Raw genomic sequence first — 6,530 nt, forward strand, 5'->3', positions numbered from 1 at the left:
TCTATTTAGGTATTGTAGTTAGTATTTCGTTATTTTCTACCCAGTCTTGATTTTTCCCTCTGAAAATACGTTTTGGCTTTGGGTTTGAGAAATCTTGTGATTTTGGTTGTTTAGAAGTACTCTAGTATGAGCTATTGATGAGTTTCATCAACTATTTTTATGGGTTAAGGTAAGAATCCTCCAACCCTTGTGATTTATGAGATTTTGTAAATCCTAGAGTAATGTATATGTGAAATTGGTTGTTATTGTTGTTGGGTGAATTTGGTACGCTTTGAGAACTTGAATTGGGTTGTGGAACTCTTGGTGAAGCTTGGAGCTAGTGCTTGGTGAAAAATTTGCAAGGAAGGGCCAAATTATTGTGACTACAAGAGGTATGATTTAAGTTTCATTTAAGTACCGTATGGTGTGATGAGGATTCCTAGGCTAGATGCCTCTAGGATTAGGTTTGGATTGTATAATTGGTTGGTATTGATATGTATAGTTGATATGTTGTGAAAATTAATGATTGGATTGGGAATTGTGTGAATTTGCATGTTTGGGTGTTGAAAAATTTGATGAATTGGATAATGATTATTGGTTTGTGAAATATGTATTAAATTGTGAATTTGGGTTGGAGGCTGTGAATTTTGGACTGGAGGCCAAAAAAAGGTAATGATGGTAAGTGATGATTGGATTGTGTGATGATGTATGTAATTGAATAGAAATTGATAATGAATGATGGAAAAGTAGGCAAGATTGCTAGAAAATTAGAAATTGTAGATTGAGATATGAAATTGGTGGAATTTGAGTTGAATTGTGTAATTGGAGAAGGTTTGGATTTGATTGAGTGTAAAAAATGTGAAATGGGTTGGTTTGTGATAAAAATTGTTGAGAAAAATAAATTTGCCTTGTGAACAATTGAAAAGATTGGTAAATGTGTGTTTTTGGTAAGCCAACTTCAGCGGGTCGTAACTCGGTCCTCGGAGTTGAAAAATTTTTAAAATTGGATTTTTATGAAAATTCATTCATCGATCTTTCCAACGGTTCAAGAATGGTTAAAAAAAGAATTTTGTGAAAAAAGTTATGAGGTTTTGAAAATTGGCCTGAAAAACTGATTTCTGCAACATATCAGATTTTCTATTTTCTGATATGGATGCGTACGCGGGCATTGGCCTCTGCCAAGTGCCTCTGCGTATGCGGACACTGCATACATACCCGTAATGGTCCAAAATTAGGGTCATGCGTACGCGGCACCATGTATGCATACGTGACTTACTAAATCTTCACCTTATGCGTATGCGGACCTTTGCATGTGTACGTGGACACCCAAGTTTTTAGCCTGTGTGTACGCACACCACATGTATTCGTACGTACATCTCCCAGAATTTGGAAAAATATATTTTTATGGCGTTCAACCATTCTTTTGGCCTTCTAAACCTTTATAAAATTCGATATGAGTCTAGAGCCGGTGGAATTGAGGATGGACGAGCTAGGGATAAAGCCAAATGAATAGAGTTAGTAAAATTGAGAGAAATGAACAAGATGTTAAGTGATATATGATGATTATGAATGAGAAAATTGAGATAAGATTGATAATGAGAATAATGATGATCACAAGGTTGATAATAAGGATGATTGTAAAGTGTGACGGGCACTATATCCCGGAATGAATAGGCGAGTTGAGGTAGAGGATTCCCTTTCTCGTGAATAACAACACATGATAGTTGTGAATAAGAACTGTAGAAGGTGACTAAAAATATCTTAGGCTTAAGGACTCAAAGAGTTTAGTGGGTTGATTTCCAAGAAATTAAGTTTGATTGTGGCTGTAAGAATAGGTTGATTCAGAAATGATTGTGGAAATGAGTGTACGTGAGTAATTGGATTTGGGTGATAAGTGAGTGCAAGATGTTATGTTTGAAGGGCAATTATTACGATAATAGATCATGTTGATTTTGGTTTTAGAGTGAAGGTTGGAAATAATTAGTTTTGAATGACGAATCCGAAGTGTTAAATTGAAATACTGAGTTGTGTTGAAGTTGGAATGCTAAGTTTTGTTGCGATTATGTTGAGGGAACCCGTGAATGGTGGTGAATTTTGACCTAGGAGATTTTTGGCCAACTTTCATAAGAATTTGAAGAGTTTTGAAGATTTTAGGTCATGATTTTGATTAAGGGTTATGATAGGTTTTACAAACAAAAAGGTGAACGTGATATTTGATTTACTATTAAGAAAGGTCTAGAGGAAGTTACAATTAAAACAAGGGAGCACGGCGTAGACTTGAAATTTAGTTAAGTTTATGAGTTGTGCAAGAGAATGAGGAAGATAATTAAGTATTTAAATCGACGTTAAATGGTACGAGGTTAGTTGAAGTTGAGAGAACCTCTAACGGAGGTTTAACCAAGATTTTTGTTTTTTTTTTGTGGACCAAATTTTGAGGACAAAATTTTAAATAAGGTGGGTAGGATGTAAAATCCGGTCAAACCGTAATTAATTAAGTAATTAATTGAAAATGGGCGAAAATGGTTAGAAAAATTATCAATCAGAATTTGATAATTTAAATATGATATTTGGACTCAGTGGATTTTTCTGAGTTGGAAAACATAATTTTCTACGTGAAAACGCATACCGGAAATTTAAACGTAGTACCGGCTGAGATTTGTCTAGTATTGCAGTTGAGAAAATAATTTATGAGTGAGGAAGATTAAAAAGTTAGAATTTATGATTTAGAAAATAAGAATATCTAAAACGCAGTTTAAAACGCTAATCTTAAATGTTTTGCCCCAAAATTGGGCCAACGAGTCATATACATGAACCGGGCCCAAGTGGGACCCAAGCTCAAGGTATATATAAGCATCGTTTATGAGCATTGAAGCTCATTTAACCCTAAAAATGAGAGGGAGGGGCGGATAGAGAGAAGAGAGAAAGAAAACCTAGCTTCCCAAACTTCAAATCACCATAACTTCTCTCCAGAGCTCCGATTGATGAGCCATTTGTGGCCACGCATCGTTCTTTTCATCCTCTTCGATTCCATCTAGGTATTGTGGTGAGTATTTCGTTCTTCTCTGCCCAGTTTTGATTTTTTCCTCTGAAAACACGTTTTGGCTTTGGGTTTGAGAAATCTTGTGATTTTAGTTGTTTATGAGTGCTCTAATATGAGCTATTGATGAGTTTCATCAACTATTTCATGGATTAAGGTAAGAATCCTCCAATCCTTGTGATTTATAAGATTTTGTAAACCCTAGAGTAATGTATATGTGAAATTGGTTATGTTAGTGTTGTTGGGTGAATTTGGCACACTTTGAGAACTTGAATTGGGTTGTGGAACTCTTGGTGAAGCTTGGAGCTAGTGCTTGGTAGAAAATTTACAAGGAAGGGCCAAATTATTGTGACTACAAGAGGTACGGTTTAAGTTTTATTTAAGTACCGTCTGGTGTGATGAGGATTCTTGGGCTAGATGCCTCTAGGATTAGGAATGGTAATTGGTTGGTATTGATATGTATAGTTGATATGTTGTGGAAATTAAGGATTGGATTGAGAATTATGTGAATTTATATGTTTGGGTGTTGAAAAATTTGACGAATTAGATAATGATTATTGGTTTGTGGAATATGTATTAAATTGTGAATTTGTGCTGGAGGCCGGAAAAAAGGTAATGACGGTAAGTGATGATTGGATTGTGTGATAATGTATGTAATTGAATGGAAATTGATAATCAATGATGGATAAGTAGGCATGATTGCTAGGAAATTAGAAATTGTGGATTGAGATATGAAATTGGTGGAATTTGAGTTGAATTATGTAATTGGAGAAGGTTTGGATTTGGTTGAGTGTAAAAAATGTGAAATGGGTTAGTTTGTGGTAAAAATTGTTGACAAAAATAAATTTGGCTTATGAACAATTGAAAGGATTGGTAAATGTGTGTTTTTGGTAAAAACAGATATTTGGCCAAATTCGACGGGTTATAACTCGGTCCTTGGAGTTGGAAAACTTTCAAAATTAAATTTTTATGAAAATTTATTTATCGATCTTTCCAATGGTTTGAGAATGGTTGAAAAAGAAGTTTGTGGAAAAAGTTATGAGGTTTTGAAAATTGGACTGAAAAACTGATTTCTGCAACATATCAGATTTCCTATTTTCTGATATGGATGCGTACGCGGCCTTTGACATGCTTACGCGGGCATTGGCCCCTGTCAAGTGCCTCTGCGTATGAAAACACTGCATGCATACGCGTAATGGTCCAAAATTGGGCGGTCCATGCGTACGCGGCACCATGCATGCGTACGTGACTTACTAAATTTTCACCTTATGCGTATTCAGACCTTTGCATGCGTACGTAGATACCCAAGTTTTCAGCCTGTGCATATGCACACCACATGTATGCGTACGCACACCTCCCAGAATTTGGAAAAATGTGTTTTTATGGCATTCAACCATTCTTTTGGCTTTTTAAACCTTTATAAACTTCGATATGAGTCTAGAGCCGGTAGAATTGAGGATGGACGAGTTAGGGATAAAATCAAATGAATTGAGTTAGTAAAATTGAGAGAAATGAACAAGATGGTAAGTGATATATGATGATTATGAATGAGATAATTGAGATGAGATTGATAATGAGAATAATGATGATCACAAGGTTGATAATGAGGATGATGGTGAAGTGTGACGGGCACTATATCCCGGAATGAATAGGCGAGTTGAGGTAGAGGATTCCCTCTCTTGTGTTGTGATTATGATTAAGGAGGCAATAAGAGTTATGTTGTGAGGACGGTGGTGTTATCTCGCTCACCTATAGGCAGGTTGAGATTGAGGATTCTCTCGCTTGCTGTGATAGACAAGTTGAGGTCGAGGATTCCCTCCCTTGTTGGGGTGGGCGAGTTTGAGGTTAGGATTCCCTCACTTGTCGCACCGTAGGATTGGATTGAAGGTCGAGGATTCCTTTCGGTTTAACTCTATTATTATCCATTTGAATGTCGGAAAAGGCAAGTTGAGATAGATGATTCTCTCTCTTGCTATGATGAACAAGATGAGGTTAAGGATTCCCTCTCTTGTTACGGTGGGCAAGTGGAATTGAGGATTCCCTCTCTTGTTACATCGGAAAATTGAATGGAGAAGGTTGAGGATTCCCTTCGATTCGATTCCTGGCTATGGTGTGAATGAGTTAGGTTGAGAATTCCCTAGCATTACATCACAGTCTCTTTGTAAAATGGGAGGTTGATGATTCCCTCCTTGAAGGTTGAGGATTCCCTTCGTGTTGAGAGACAATATCTGGGTTAGCTACGGAGTGTGTCAGGTTGGCTGTATAATTGACAGATGAGCTCATTGGCCATAGGGTAGACATACATCATACGGATATGTTTGAGTTGTTTGGGTTTGCTTAATTATATGAGTTTTTCTAATTGAATATGTTACATGCTTAACTGCTACTTGCTTACTTGTATTAATTGTCTTACTTGTGTATTACTTGTCTGCATTATTTGTGTTTGTACAATTGAGAGGTCCCTCATACTGGTGTTGGTTGATGCTGAGGGCTGTCTTTGTTGAAATGAAATGATGAGATAACTGATTAACAATGATGAATAGTGAAAGAGATGATTTGAGTTTTCTGGGTAGACGCAGTGAAGTGATTTCACTAGCTCCAGGTGAAAATGTGAAGTATTGATATATAATCACTAAGTCGAATTAGCTGGTGCTGGTTCTGGTCATGGTTCTGCAATGAAATGGAAGTTGGAAACTTTGGAACTTGGAAAAGATGATAAATTAAATTAGACTTAGTATCCCCTAGGATAGTTGCCTAAGTTATGGATTAGTGAGAACCTAGTGTGAATAATTGATGAAAGGGAGATTATGATGTTTAGTGAGTTCTTATTATAGTGCATTGTATTTATTTGAAACTTTTACTGTACTAAGAACCCATGAGTCGGGGGTTCTCATTCCATATATATTCTCTGTTTTTCAGATGCAGGTCCAGGTGTTCAGCAGTGAGCTGTGGTTTATCTGAAAGATGGTGAAGATCATTGGACTTTGTTTTACTTTTGTTTAGAATCTCTCTTAACTCATTTTGAAAACTTTTTATTATGTATTTATTTTTTTTGAAAACTTGTCTATAGAGGCTTTGATATATATTCTGGGAGAGATAGGAAAATTACTGTTGTTGACTGATTTTATTACTGTACTCTAGTCGACCTAAACTTCGCAGGTTGTGACTAGTGGCTATTATATTCATATATATATATATATATACTTTGCCTTTATTCTATTCTTCCTTATTGTTATACCTTATCTTGATTCGCTATCCGAATACGTTTTATCTTCTTTTCTTCGATACGAGAGTGTTTCCGATCATGATTTTATTTTGCTCCTTTTCAGGCTTCTCGTTCAATAACTCCTTTCAATTATATATATATATATATATATATTTATTTATTTATTCATTCCACCTTGAGAGTCGTATCACCTTACTATCATTGACTTATGACTCGAGCATAAGGATTTGAACATTAGGGTGTTACAGACGACTTAGCCAGAAGCTTTTTCACAAGGTTCTCAATACA

This window comes from Arachis hypogaea, chromosome 15, assembly GCF_003086295.3.
Source record: "Arachis hypogaea cultivar Tifrunner chromosome 15, arahy.Tifrunner.gnm2.J5K5, whole genome shotgun sequence".
In the NCBI taxonomy this organism is placed as follows: domain Eukaryota; kingdom Viridiplantae; phylum Streptophyta; class Magnoliopsida; order Fabales; family Fabaceae; genus Arachis; species Arachis hypogaea.